Source organism: Numida meleagris, chromosome 7 (genome assembly GCF_002078875.1).
Source record: "Numida meleagris isolate 19003 breed g44 Domestic line chromosome 7, NumMel1.0, whole genome shotgun sequence".
Classification (NCBI taxonomy): Eukaryota; Metazoa; Chordata; class Aves; order Galliformes; family Numididae; genus Numida; species Numida meleagris.
This window is the reverse complement of record NC_034415.1, coordinates 595,543-611,229: the sequence shown is the minus strand read 5'-3', so window position 1 is coordinate 611,229 and position 15,687 is coordinate 595,543. Positions and strand designations below refer to the sequence as shown.

The window sequence follows — 15,687 nt, the reverse complement described above, 5'->3', positions numbered from 1 at the left end:
GCAGTCCCGTATCTTTTCTCTTTTCCTCATTTTGATCTATGATTGCCTTACTTAAGTACTTTGTGAATGCTTCATTTATGAAAAAAATTGAAATCTTTAATCATTTTTTTCTAATGAAATGAAGGTATATTTAATAAAAGTATGTATTTAATGAAAATATACTATATTTTTTCAGCAAGCTGTTTAATGCATTGACATATTTCAAGCTTTAGAACTTGGCAAGTTCCAGATGGATTTAGTTTTAACTCCATCTTAAGCAGCATTTTGCTAAATATTTTTAGACATTTTTAGATCTTGTAATTATTTTAGGCTAAAATGTGCCATAGCACAAACTCATTTCAAAGGAAAGCTATAAGGGTAATCCCAATCTTAAAATTTCAGATTAATCTGAAAATGGGACAGACAATATGCTTCAATGAGTCTTTCCTGTGAAGATGAAACATTATTGATAAGGAGAAATATTATCATGTGAAATTTAAGATAAGATAATACTACCACTATCCACCTAAAACTTGGGAGTCTATAATAAGAAAAAGCAATGGCGTCTCTGTATCTCCCGAACACTTTAAATATCACTAGTACTCTTTTCACAAGGTTATCACTATTGAACTGATTTCAGAGAATAATGGCTGTCCATTTTTCATCAGATCTTCATTCAAATATGAAAATAGAAATACGATCTCAGATGCTTTTATATTGTTTTATCAGATGATTAGACATATATGCTAGGCAATGTGGGGGAAGAGGATTATGCCTTGGGAGGGTCTTGGGCACGGCTAGCACCGGGCATGAAAATAGAACTGAGGGAAACCAAAGTTGCAGCTTTCTGAAAGCAGTCTGCTGGCCATACAGATGCTAGTGCTGCTCCCTTAAAAAATTAGCAGAGTCTACTAGCTCAGTCTTTTTAGCAAGTTACCGTTCACAGTTCAAGCCCTTATCCTAAACATTTTTTGATGGCTCAGGTGGGTAGTCTAAAACCTCCTGAAAACTATTATCCTTCACTAATTTTTATAGAGAAAGGCCGTGCCTTTCCTATATTTCAGAGCAGGCCAATTCTGCATCTCAGCTGTGCTGGATAAGTTTTGCATGCCTTTAAACTTGTGACAATATACAGTTTAACATTCCTTCTTAAACTGTGGCAGACCAACAGAACAATTTATTAACCATCTAGGGAAATAGCAGGAGCCCTTCGTTCGTTTAGAATCTGGCAGCTGTGAATTGATGTTCATTTTTATCAATGATCTGCAGTCACTGTGAAAATGCTTGAAGAATAGAAAATAAAATATCATGCAAAGATAAAAATGTGTTTTATAGATTGAATTTGCACTTGCGATATTGGCTGTTATGTATATATTGATTATTTTTTTATCTTTAGTACTCCAGTAGGCTGTAAGTGCTTTTGGATGTTGGGGCTGTAAAAAATAAATCAGTTTTTTCACGGTGATGTGGTAGTATTTTATTACATCTACATCTATTCAGGCTATAGGAAAGACAAGGGAAGAAATCCCGTGCTAATCTTAATTAATGCAGTAGTGGTAGATGAGGCTAAGGAACAAAATTCAGTTTAAATGCAGTTCACTGGAAGACATCCTAGGAACAACATGGAAATGAAATAAAAATCTTAACTTCAACTGTAGTTAACTTTACTTTTTTCCAAGACACTTGAGAATTTGGATGCAAAAATAAAAGTGGAGCAGTTATACTTTGAGGATGAATGCAAATAGCTAAAATGTGTTTATTTTTAAGAAAGAAGTCAGCTCTGCTGCGATCTTTCTAAACATTTATGGTAAAGGCACCACTTTCTAATTAAAATGCTTGAAGCTAAAAATATCAGCAGTGCCTGTAGGTTCCCTCCTGTGCCTGGGGACTCGTTCCACTTTTGGTAAACAAGTGAATTTCTGGCTAGTGTCAGGTGAGATTAATGATCATTCTGCACTACAGAATGTTTTAATTGGCGTTAATAGTTTTGTTTTCTTATGTTGGTCACTTGATATGAGGAAGTAGTGGAGTTTTCCTGGATTTCAGAATTTTCAGTGTCCTTCGTCTGAAATGTGGTGCTGTAGTGCTACTACTCATTTCATCAAGTGCTTTTACTTCTAATAATTCAATTAACAAAGACTTGAAAAAGTTTTGTGTAAAATACAGAGTTTGTTTCAGCTGCAGCCTATGATTTAAGACTTACTGTTTTCATAGTCCCTTCAAGAATAAAGTAAAGCCTTTGAGTTACTTTTGGGATTTTCTCTGGCTCTGTTGCGTGGTATTTATCCCACTTTCTTGTCATAGGTGTTTATTTCCCTTGTAATTAGAAAAATATCTGTATGAATAGTTATGATTATGGTTTCACATTTAAATCATGAAATTAGTTGAATAATTTGAATATATTCACTGTTACAATATGGTATGATGTAATATGGTGAACTTTCTTCTTGTCTGCTACAGCTGGGAAATCATTAAAGACTAATCAGTTACAGGAAACTTACGAGGCACAATTACAAATACATTAACATCATTTACACAACTGTGTTATATTGCATTTAAGACATAATGGCACATGGAATTCCTGATAGATGGGACTGTTCTCTGCCAGTAAGTGTTGATCTGACAGAATTGAAATGTACCAGAGGAAAATGATAAATTTTTTGGACGTGTGCTACTGGTTAGACAGAATTTCATCAGTGTTGTACTCTTTCAAAATTCAGAGTATCAGGTCAGTTCTGCTCATTAAATGTTTGTGTACTCAGAAGCTTTTTTTCCTATTCTAACAGAATTAGCTTATTTTTTACTATTTTTTAGGCAACACAGCTTGTCACAATCTGTGCCCATCTCTCTTACTGTAAAGCAAACCTTTTTCTCTTTAGTAAACAGTTCCTTTACACTATTAAAGAAAAGTTTTTTAAAGAAACTGACATTCTGAGATTAAAACTATGAGTATTTTCATAAAATGTTCCAGACAGAAAGTGACTGTATTTTTCCTCATGTCAGAACTACCCTATATCTGATCTAAGAGTAGCATTTGCAATTCCCTAGTCAAAAATTTGCTGGAAAGAATGGATTGATAAACATCATTATTTTAAACATCTTTGGTATAAGTAACTGATTATTAATATTAAAACTGTGTCCCTTGATAGCCCCAGAGTAAGGTAATACTTACAGCTCTCTCTTGAGAATTATAAAAATCTTTATAGCTATGTGCATCTGTCAGGCTCTGTTGGTCCAAAGCTCCTCTTTGCCCTTGGGTATCTTTGCTTTCTTTTACCAGTGATTCTTATATGCTGCAGAAAAAACATTCTCAAAAAAAAAAAAGTCTCCTTTTTTCAAGATTGGTTGTTTGTTGACTTTACTTCCTGATGTTGATAGCTCCACATCAAATGCCTAAACTTAGGTCATTTATTGTTTTTTGGGGGGAGGAGGGGAGCCATAATAGAAAATACAAATTAATTAATGGTCTCTCATCTGTTTTAGATGCTCTCTATCCATGAAAATTCTTGAGATCTAACATATATTACTTCTGCTCACACCTGTGAACATTTTATGTAATCACATAATACAAATCATGTTGCAAAAACTCTGGAGATTGGACAAAGCCTCATTAGAACTGAAAATCACGTACTACAATTAAGTTGTACAGTTAAGCTCTAATTTTAGGAGTGATAACCAATTATCAGATCTATGCTATCACAGAGAAGAAACAGTAATAAATAACCATTTGAAGTTTACATTTGATACTGGCTGCAGTGGTGGAGCACTCCAAATAGCAATGCATTATGAAGAACTAGAAATTACAAGTTTTTTAGAATCCTAGAATTATAGCACATTTTAAAAACTGAGCCCAGTTGACCCAAGCATTCTCACTTTTGAATAAAATGGATTGAGAGATAAAATGTACCGGTCTTAACTGAGCCATGTGTATCAAGGTGATTTTATAAGAAGTTAACTTAATTAAGTAATGTAATACTCATGAAAATAGATGGAGGGGGAAAAATGGAATCTTGATTTATTGTTGCACTGTATCAGTATAATCTGCTGAGCTAATCAGTGGGGGTTTCTAATGTCAGATTTTGATGACTTTGCTCTTTGGTCTGGACATGGCTTGTATGTTAAGATGTTGCTGGACTGTGTAACTGAAGCTCTCCTCGACGGTTCCTTTCTGCAGTGGTTCCTGCAGGCCACTGGAAGACTGGCATTAATTAGTGCAGTCTCAGTTGAGTGCTTGGGACACTGCTTTTTGTTTGTTTTTAACTTTCTTGTTGAGCATAACTTCTTTGGGAAAAGACTTCTGGGGGCTCTCCTGAGAGTTTTTTGGCTAAATCATTTCAACAGTCTGCAGGATTCTGCAACATTGATAATGCCCTTTGGGAACAGAGTTTTCAGCATCGTTTGTGTCTAGTTTTGTGAAATAGACAAGAATGAAGAGAAATGGTGATTTTTCAGAACTTTCTTATGTAATCATCAACCTTTCTGTGAATTTTTTAGAGGAATTTACACCCTAGTAATGGAATATCAATTTCAAGGACAATTGTATAAATATTCTTTGATTATGATGTCATCTGAAATAACAGTTGTTAAGGCAGGTTCCCATTAGACATGCAATCCTGAATGCATGAACCTCCACTCTCTTTCTCTTTGCCTTACTTCCCTTTCTGTAAAATTCAGTTAAGAATAGCCATTTGTTCCACGGAAGGATAGGTAGGATAACTTTACCATAAGCTCTTAAATGCAGGTGTACACTGTTATATTGACAAGTAATTGTTAAGTGCTGATATTTAAGAAATCTAAATGTAGATGATGCCTTTAGAAGAAAGTAGTGGATATAGCTTTTCAGAGTCAAAGATCAGCATCATCTAACCAGGAAATTGGTAGCGTTTGATGCTAGTACACCTAGCTTTGTAAATTACTTTGTTATCTGTATTGTTCTAAATACTTTCTAAAGATCGGGAGTGATGAACTTAATATTGTTTAAAGCATAGATAAAAGAGGAGGCTCATGCCTGGGATGGTTGTCTTAGTCTACTACATCAAACAATATTTATAATATATTAAAGAATCTCAGTAATAGAATTCGCTGTTTTCTGTGTTGTCTGGATATCAGTGGAGCTTTCTACATTGTAGAATGTTTATATGTTTAATTGTAGATTGTAGAATGCTGTTGCCCAGGGGTAGTTATTATTTTTGGGAGTAAAAGAAGGTATGGTATTTTCAGTAGGAAAAACTGGTTGATGTTTCTCCAAACTCAGCGTGTGGATGTTTTTTTGTAATTATTAGGTTATTAATGCTGTCTCGTAATGAATGATTTAGATAGCTCCAAACATGCACTGTTGTGACTCAGTGGTTTCATCTCTGACATTGCTCTTAAGGAGTGAGGAAGATGGACCTACAAATGTCCTTGAAGTGAGCTGGGATTGTCTCCCTGTTCCTCTTTGAACTGTCTCAGTCTGACAAAATAAATTTGATAACTGGTAGGACTGACAGACACAACTCGAACAGAATTTTTCCTTTCTTAGTAATAAAGATACTGAAAGTTACAATTATTAGTAGGTTCAAATGTTTTATTAATGTTAAATATACAGTATTTATCCTCACAGTGGATAAATCTAGTTTTGTTAATATTTAGAAATCTATGTGTAAGCTGATTCTCTGTATAGCTGCGTGGTATATGATGAAAGTGGTTAGTAAGCATTCATTACATGGTAAGAGAGAGGCATATAAATATTTTTTATTTGTGTTAACTGAAGGATCATTTTCAGGGTTTTCTTTGAAGCAATAGCAACAAAGGTGTTGGCTGTCTGTTGCATAAAACCCTAATATGCTTTCCTTACGGTCACTTGTTTTGATTGAAGAGGAATTGCCGGAGCTGAGAGGGTATAATGAATGTTATTACAAAGAAGGCTTTAAGCACAGAGAAAAGTATAAAAACCAAAGTCCTCATATTAGCCCTTAGTACAGGAGGTCTGCCTATTACTTCTACAACAGCTGAGTGAGCATACATGAGAGCCATTTATAATGTGTATTGCTGTGTGTCTGCTCTGATTGCATACTTTGACGAAAGGTTAATTGAACAGTGTCAAGGAGGGCAGTCCCGGTCATGCAAAGAAACTGACAGGATGATGGTAGCAGCCAGTACTTCATTACTTAGAAACAAAATCAGAAATTCTTCATCTTAAAGGTGGTAACTACCAAGCAGTTCAAGAGCAAATGGTTTAACGTGTGGCAGTTTGTAAGGTAAAGAGTTTTTATGCTAATGGAGCTTCATTTAACTCTGTGGCCACATGTCACTCTTGATCCTTTCGTGCATTGCAACAAACAGAGCAGTCCTACTGTCACATGTCAGGGGACATCTGCGTGTACCATAAAACCAACCTATTTTACTGTTCCTTTGTCAATCACTTCATATTTATGGCTCAGTGTTCATGAAGGAAAATAGCCACAGATATAGTGCGCAGGTGTTAAGGGGCTTGCAGCAGGTGCTGCAGCGGCAGTCTCTGTGAGAGCACGGAATGTTCCGGTGGGCTCTGACTGGTTCCGGCCGGTTCCGCAGCTGCTCCCCACAGGGCAGAGCTGAGCCCGGCAGCTGAGCTGGAGGCGCTTCTCTGAAAGTGTATTTAAGAAAAAGAGCAAAGATGCTGGGCAGGCAGTGGGGAGTGAGGTAAAAAGTGTGAGAAAAAGCCCTGTGACCACCAAGGCCCGAGCAGGAGAGGAGCAGAGATTCCCCCATAGCCTGTGGAGAGCCCACGCAGCGGCAGGTGTTCCTGACAGGAACTGCGGCCCAGGGAGAGCTGTGCTGGAGCAGGAGAAGATTATAAGGAGGAGGAGAGGAACTGTTGTTACACAGTGACTGTTACACACTGCCTACCTGCCCTGGGGAGGCAGAGGAATGTCGAGGAGATGGGAATGATGGAGGCAAGTTGAGTGTGGGAAACGAGGTGGGGAGGTGTTGTTTTAATTTTTGTCTTTGTTTCTCACCATCTAAATCTATGCTAATTGGAAGTAAATTAAATTAATTTTCCCCAAGTTGAGTCTGTTTTGCTCAGGATTTTGGTTGTCAAGTGATATCCCTATTTTGCACAAGCTTTTTCACCTTATTTTCTCCTTGCACTGACTTGGGGGGAGTGAGAGAGCGTCTGGCAGGCAGCCCAGGCCAGCCCTCCCTGCTGTGCTGTGCAGCTGCACCAGCCAATACCAGCAGTGTGTTGGGTGGTTAATTTTCTCTTATCCTTCACCAAAAAATGTGTGTAAGCACAAGGATGTAACAAATACCACTAGCTACAGCATTATTGCTTGAAGCTCCTGTCTGGTTCAGTGATCATTGCATCAATGGGATTTATTTGCAGTGATGGGTTTGTGTATTTTGTTCCACTCTCCACACACACACTACAGCCCTCTCTGGTCTCCCCTTTCCTCCATCTGCTAGAAAAAAAGTCAGAAAGGAATTTGGAAATGCCAGCGTTGTATCCTGTGGGACTCTTTGGGCTTTATGCTTCTGTTTATCACCTCACCTGTAGACTGAGTTCGCTAGCTGAGGAGTATTTCCCATGATGTGTTTTCCTTTGTGTAACATAATTACTGCTCTTCAGAGAATTTTTGCCTAAGGAAAATATGAATTGTACAGATTTCTACAGTAGACTTTTTTCTCCCCCTTGCTTTACAGGTGTTTCATCTTTTCGGTAAAAGCCATCAGTTCTCTTCAGGGAATTCCAGCGAGCTGAGTATACCACAAAACGCCCAGGAAGACCCTGATGCCATCAGGTCTGGAATGGGTACTGCCATCATAGTACTTGAATGCTCAGGTGCTCTGTCTCAGATGTTCCCAAGTCCACAAAGGAAAAGCACCTACCTTCCCGATCCTTCTGGCCATGGAAGCAGATCTGGGCACAAGGTAAGGTCAAAACAAGGGGGTGAGATTATTATCTTGATTTAGTAGGTACTCTTGGACATCACTGAATGTGACTGGCATACCTTGTTACTGCTTTCTCTGTTTCTTGGCACAGTTTTTGCAACTGTAGTTCCTCCCTTTCTCTGCCCTGGTCTCCAAAATAAACAATATACCCTGTTACTTCTTACCCTATAGTCTCAGTTTGCTACATACATACCCAAGGTTTGTGCTTCTGATACCAAATTACCTAGGTAACTTTGACCTCATATAATATTACATGGTTATTCAGGTGCTCTTTGCCTTGTAACATTTTGCTCCCAAAAGAGTGTACACAGCTCTCTTTCAGTTACCTGTGAAATTCATCCATTTCACACATAACACTCCCTAAATCACCAGTGAAAATTCTGCCATCCCCACGGCACCAGCTGTAAATTCTGTCAGCTTCTCATCCTGTTATCTGTCACATCTAGCCATTTCTCATGGCACTTCCAGTATATTTTTCCTGTCCATTTTGGTTAGGTGCACCGCAGACACCCTATCACCTGCCCCTAGCCCTAACTGAACACTAGCCAGGTGCTGGCTGTTGCTACCCATGTGTAAGGTATTACACTTCTGTGTTTCAGATGTTAGCCTCTTACAACTATCACTAGCTTCCAAACCTGTGTACAAGCGCAGAAAAAGGCAGAGAGGTCATAGTATTTTTTAAATATTTTTAATGAAATAGGAAACCGAATGTATAGACTATAGTCATGTTAGGGGATTTTTGGCACTGATGCCAATGTAAGTTTAGAAAATAAAAAAGAGGAAGGACAAACTATCTCAAATTCAAAGTTTCAAGTGTTCAGCAAAATGAATAGGAACAAATTTTCAGAAGCAATGACCCATAATTCAGCTATATAAATGGAAGTTCAAATTTCAAGATATACTTGGTCTCTGCACAAAGTTATTTTACCAATCTTACTACTTATTTTACTGCTTTCATACATGCTGGGCTCTTCTGAGAATATTGTGGAGCATCTTCTTTAATCCATAGGCTGCAAAATGGAAAACTTTCAGACTTAAAGTTTGAAAAGGCTGCTTTTACTATCCTTTTCAGTAGTAGTGAATGTCAGTATTCAATCTTGGCTTCCTTTAGCTGGCCAATGCCAGTTTCGTTTCTTATCAGCTTTTCTATTTTTATAACTTATTGGATTTGGATGAGTATTTAAGATTACATGTGAATTTTCCCATTTACCTTGCATTCAGGAAACCAAGCAATTTTTGTTACCTGACTGGTTGTTAGGGACTTTTCATTGAAGCAGACTTCTGGAAACTGTAGCTCATGTAAAGACTAAAAGATGGCATAAATCAAATAAGAAGCAATATTAGAGATTTTTGAAAACTTAGTTTTAACTCCCCAACGCCTCTATCTGGTGGCTGTTGGTTATGTTCTTTGCTTTCTTGTTTGTTTATTTAAGATGAGATTTAATTTTAGATTTGAGGCCCAGATCCAAAAGATGCCTGTCGTAGCAGTCCCAGAATTTTCCATCTGAAGAGGATGGAAATAGAAAGATAACAAACTTCTGGTGGTATTTGCTTAGGTTGCTCGTTACTCATCTGCCACTGGTTATTACTGTTTAATTTTATTTAATGAGTGGTGTTGATGTTTGGAAGGAAAAAGTCATCTATATCTCTTTGAAACTCAGCACTTAACGTAGTACCTTATGCTTTCTTTGCTTTCCGTAGTAATTAATTTCAAATACTTAATATCGATGTGAACGTCTTTCCAAATCTTCCATTATTCTCTGTTCCCCATCAGTTTTGCAATAACCGTTCGTAGATCAAGTGACCAGAACAGTGTTTCAGGTGCTAGATAAGTATTGAAATATGTATTGAATATGTACAGAAATATACAGTGAAGTTTTGATGTTCTGTTCTGTCCCATTCTTTGATCATACTAATGTTTCCTTGTTTTATAATCTCCTTGTACACTGGAGAAATATTTTCACTGAGCTGCTGTCCACAGTGATACTTCTGTCCCTTTCTTGTGTTGATTTTTGTGACTAGCGTAAGATGAATTTAATTTTTTTTCTCTTTTTCTCTCACTTACTCTGCATTTCTGGACTTGCAGATTTCACTTCCATCATCTGGTCTTTCCCTGGAAAATGAAGATTCTGTGATATCAAAACGTTTCTCATGACTACACAAATTACATCAAAATATTTGATGGAAACCAGGTCTGTCAGGAAGGCTCCCCAGATTGCATAGACTCTAGCCAGCCTTTTTGGCTGTGACAGCGCCAGCTTAATGAGAGACCATGTCACTCTTCCCAGACTTTTCAGACTGTTTTGATATGAGCAACTTTTCCTTTGTGAGACTGAATGTTGCAAGTCTCCCAGGTTGCCCAATTTGACCATTCCAGCTGCAAGCTGAGTTGATGGTTCCCTCGTGGATCCATGTCTTATGGTGGAGAGTGGCTGCTTGGCTGCCCAACATCATGCCCACCAAATACTTCATCTTACAGCAAGTCCAAGCCATTTTCCAGTACTGATAATTCATTTCTACTTTCTCTCCTGTCTCAACACTAAACTGCAGGCAGTTTTCTAAGGGATCTTTTGTATTGAAAGAGTCCAACCACTTCAAAATGCTAAACAGTTAGCCCTTCAAAAAAAAAAAAAAAAAAAAAAAAAAAGAAAAAGAAAAAAAGCACATCTTCAACATTACTGCAGTATGGTTGGTGGGAGGGAGAGGGAGGATGTGCTGATTGGAGGGATTTCAATGGCCAGCTTTGGGTCTGGCATTGATAACTGTCCGATTTCCAAGCAGTTAAAATCACTACTTGTACTGCTCTTGTGCACTCTGACAAGAAAAATTTTTTTCTTGGTTAATGCAAACTAGCTTTTTGATTAAAAACCTATGAACCTGTCACAGATTTTCTCAAAAGCTCAATCTAGAAGAGATCACATGGTTCTTTTTTTAAATAAGTTTACTGAAATTGTATCATAATTGGACCTTACTTAATCATGATGTGCCAAATATTTTATTTATCGTATTTAGCCGCATAACTATTTTCTGGGCTCATAAAATCCACCTGGTGTCTGGCCAACAGTGGAGTTCCCCAGGGGTTGTTATTTGGGCCTGTCTTGTTTAATATCTTTATTGATCATGTCCAGCTTTTCATACACCAGGACCTTCAAGTCATTCTCTGTAGGGTTGCTGTCAATCCTCCTCCCAGTCTGTACACATATATGGGATTGCCCTGACCAAAATGCAACACCTTGCACTTGGCCTTGTTGAACCTCATTAGGTTCTCATGTGTCCACTTTTGAAGCCTATCCGGGTCCCTCTGGATGGTATCCCTCCTTTCTATTGTGTCAGTTGTACTACTCAGATTGATGTCATCAGCAAAGTTGCTGAGGATACACTCAATCCCACTGACTGTGTTGTTGATAAAGATGTCAAAGAGTGCCAGTCGCAGGATGGATCCCTGGTGGATATCACTCATGACCAGCCTCTACCTGGACATATTGCTGTTGACCGCAGCCCTCTGGCTGTGGCAATCTTACAACACTTCATCCATTGAATAGCCCAGCCTTCAAATCCATATCTCTCCAATTTAGAGATCAAGATGTGGTGTGGGACCATGTCAAAGGCCTTCTACGAATTCACGTAGTCTTCTCAAAGAATTTAGATAATGTACAAATTTATGTGTTGTTTTTTTCAGGCAAAATGCTGGGATTTTTGGTGTCACTTTAGTCTCAGGATCGGAAATGCCAGTTTTACGGAAGTGAATTCTTTTTGACTTTCCTTCTCCCTGCTTTGACTTCACACCACTTGTCAGGCTATAAAATTCAACAAGTTATTTTGCGATTGCAGCAATGGTTAACATAATAAACAGGAAACCTTTTGAATATATCTAATTAGGGCACATTTCAAGAAGACCTCATAGAATCACTGCATAACTGGTTTGTAAGTTAGCCACTTCAAGACTAGACTTGGATGAATGTAGTTTACTACTGTCATATTTTTCAGAATTGATTTTCCAGGGCTTTGCCCTAGAAGGAAAGATATATATTTAAAGTCAAGCAAAGAATCTATTACACTTCATATTACCTTGAAAATCGTGTCTAACAGTTTAAATGTCAAATAGTTGTGTGACTAGATCTTATTATCCTCCCACCATCACATATCTTACTTGATTTGACTTTTTGGAGATAAACACCTTGGGTTACATATAGCACAAATCATAACAACATAATGCAATTTCATAAAGGATCTTTTGTAATTGCTTATCACACTTATCTGTGCATGATAGAAACAATAAAAGAAGAAACGAAACTGTTTAAACCAAAAAGTGTTATCAAAACAGTATTTTGGCTGTTTTATCTGAAATGTTGATTACTTTTTTTTTTTTTTTTTGCAATATGTCCCAGTGTGAACACTCAACAAGCATCAGTCTCTCTAGAAATGCATTAGGAACCGTGAGATAGAATTGATGAAGAGCTTACTTTCCGCAGATTTAAGATCAATAGCAGAGACTTCAGGGAAGACTGTTGGCTGCTGGATAGGCTATAAGGTGCTCTTCTGACTGCCTGGAGCAAGGTCATCGTATCTAAAAAGTGAATTCTTACTGTACATTGTTGTTCCTATGGAGTCAGTATAAGGAGAGCAGTTACAAAGCTTTTGCTTTACTTGGTGTGAAGAAAAAATCTATAAATTGTATTGCATAAGAATCAGGTGAATCATGAGAGACTAGCTTGAAAAAAACATTTACCTACATAAAACATAAGAATTTAAGATTCGTGCTTCAAAATCAAACTTCCATCTGTACACCTGGATGGCTGCCCAGGTGTGGCTGCAAGTGGCTGGACTGTAAGCCTTCATTCCTAAAGACCAAAACTACAATTTTGAACTACAGTTCAAAATTTAATTCTCATTATGTTTTGATCCCTTTGTGATCTGGGTTTTCTAGTAGCAGTAGTTCACAGAATACCCCGTTCCATATGGACTAACCCCTGCTTTCTGGAGCCTATAGTAACAGATACCCTACAATAAAATTAGTTGTTGGTTACTATATTTTGTCTCATCTTGTCCCATCAAGCGCTGAAAAATCCTTCTTTCTCCTTTAAGCAAACTGAGAAACCAGGAAGTCAAAATAGTCTTTAAAAGGCATATAGAAGCAGGGAAGTTCCATGCAGAGAGCCCTGTCACTTAGGTGAATCTCCATGATGGTCATGGATTTCTGTGCACCAATTATTGTTTGCAGGAGATGCATCAATCCAGTCTAGCAGAAACCTCAGTGAAACAAGCAGATGCTACACTGTGTTTTCTTTTTGTCTGCACTTTAAAGAAGGACAGGTGTGAAGTAGTGAATATTCCAAAATGACTGTCAATTGCTAGATCTTAACTGAGTAATATAACTAAGATAAGTACTAGTTCATATTAACTGCAAGTTAATTCAACTACAGTGACACGTTATTCTTGCACCAGTACTTCGTCTTGATTCCTGAATTACTGAAAGTAGGAAAGAATAGGGTTTTAATATTATAGTTTTGACTTTTTCTAGATGTTCTATTTGTTAACTGATAAAAGAAGCAGACATACCTGTATAATATTCTGTTGTCTTCTTGCTCACTGTGATATAAAGTTTCATTTTCTTTAATTTCTAGTACAGTATAGATATTATTGGTCTTCCTTAGCCTCAAGGCAATTGCTCTCCTTTCCTGTATTTTTTAGGAGGTTTTCTGCTTTTTGTGACTGCTTTTGATCTTTTTTTTTTTTTGCGAAGTATCTGATCTTGAGATATTTTAAATAGTGGCATAATTGTAACACATAAAGTTACAGAAAATGATCTGTTTAGACCCCTTACACCTAGCTTCCCATTTTGTTTAAGTGAGTTTGACTATTTGTATTGTAAGAACAGATAGTATTTTTTCACTACCATTTCCCTTACTCCTGTTAATTTTACTGCTTTGGGCCAAGTTAAATTCACTTTTGCCAGGAATCACCTTTGAAATCTCTCATTATTAACAGTGCATTCATTCTCTCAGCATGTCCTTTAGGACGTTTCTAAATAGGTAATATCCCATTAATGTTTTAGGCTGTCACATATATGATTATATTATCATACAGCTGTAATACCATTTTGCGTCTTCCTATCATGGAATATTTTATAGTGATATTGGTTTTGATATGTATTACTTTTTTACAATCCTTTGCAGATCTTCTGAAGTTTTATCTTCTGGTTTCTGAGACTGCTACAGACTGCTTAAGACAAGGTAAGTTTTACTCCTTTGTACATTTAGGAAAATTGATGTATTTATTCTCTCTGATCTTATATGTGACAAAATATTGGCCCAGAGTTTCAATATATTGTTGCCAATCCTTATTTTCTGCATTTGGCTGTACATATTTCCTAGAAACAATTCTCCTTTTTGTTACCGTTTTTATTAAAGAACCATTTAGTTTTAAAAAGCAACCCATATTTATATTGATGAAATTAAATTCCTGCTCTGTTTCAGCAACATGAAAAACACAGGGGAGGAAAAACTCTGTAATTAAATAGAAAACAATGATGGAATGGAGAATAGCTCCCTTATGTTGTGCTCTTCATTCATTTCCTGAGAAACTATCCATTAGCCCCGTGGAATATTTTGCTCTGGGTGCCACAGGGCAGTCAGCTGGTATGCTTTAGCAGGCATATACTTAAAATAATTTATGTAATTACCACTTGCCATCACCAACTGCAATTTAAAGGAGTCAGCGTATAATTAACTTGTTTTCAGAATTATTGCTCTTGTAGACTCTTTGTTGTAACAATTAATATTTTGTAGTATATATGTATTTTTTATGTCATTTTTTCCAGCATGAACTAGAAACTTGTCATTCAAGGCTAGTACATATATTTATTTTCTACTTAGAAAAAGACATTTAGATAGATTTCAGCTTTTCTGGAGCATTTTGGTGTTCTCTTTCCATTCAGAGTGCAATGCATTAGCTTGCTTGGAGCTGTGAATGTCTGTGGTTTTATTTTATGGGACACTGTCAAGCATGAGCCGTGTAATGTGCTGCCTTTAGGTCTGCCAACTGGTAGGCTCTTGAGTAGCTAAACAATTAACAAACCCCTCAGTCTGGTGGTTAAACGCAGTCCTTCAAATGGCAACAGCTGATACTCAAATAGGGCTCTTAGAATTGGTAGGGTCCACCAAGAGTGCCAAAAGGAGCTCTATGCAATCCAAACCAAATAAGCTATCCAAGATAAGACCCATTTGTTTCATGCAAAATTTGGGATATTATTTTGGCCAAGCAAATGTTCTGACCTGTCACCTTTCCAGCTAAATGAGGTGCTGAGCAAGGGTACGACAGAGTCTGGAGACACCTCTCAGTTTGCAATTGCCCCCGAAACCAATGCCAGCTCTACAGGGCTTGTTTCAAATCCTGATCTGATGTAATCCATTACCCAAGTCTTACGTGATTGACGAAACACAAACTTAATTCTCTGTGAGTCATTCTTTGTCCCATTCCACTGGAGAGCTCAGCTAACTCATTTGGCTATCCACAAGAAAACTGAGGCAGGGGGAAGTGTTCCTGCAGAGAAGTTATAATCCTACTGGAGAGCTGAACTTCGCTATTGTCGGCACCGTCTCTTTATTCCTTTCTTTAATATTGGTTTATATTAACCCCTTTCTAAACTTCATCTTCCATTATTAATGTTTCTCCTGTCTCACAGTTCCTCTACTGTCCGATTTCCCACTCTTTGCGTTTTACCTTTTGCTTTTTTATTACTAATTGATTAGTAGGACCATTTTAACTATTACAAGTATCTGGATTTAGCTGAGT

The 15,687-nt window shown here is 37.3% G+C and overlaps 1 long non-coding RNA gene across 2 annotated transcripts in view; it reads left to right on the top strand.

Annotated features, from left to right (window-relative positions):
• Positions 1-14,138, top strand: part of LOC110402451 — a 128,186-nt gene extending 114,048 nt beyond the window's left edge. For both annotated transcript variants that reach the window (XR_002441090.1, XR_002441091.1), the window contains 2 exons: positions 7,645-7,872; positions 14,070-14,138. This is a non-coding gene — a long non-coding RNA (uncharacterized LOC110402451). The remainder of the gene's footprint in view (positions 1-7,644; positions 7,873-14,069) is intronic.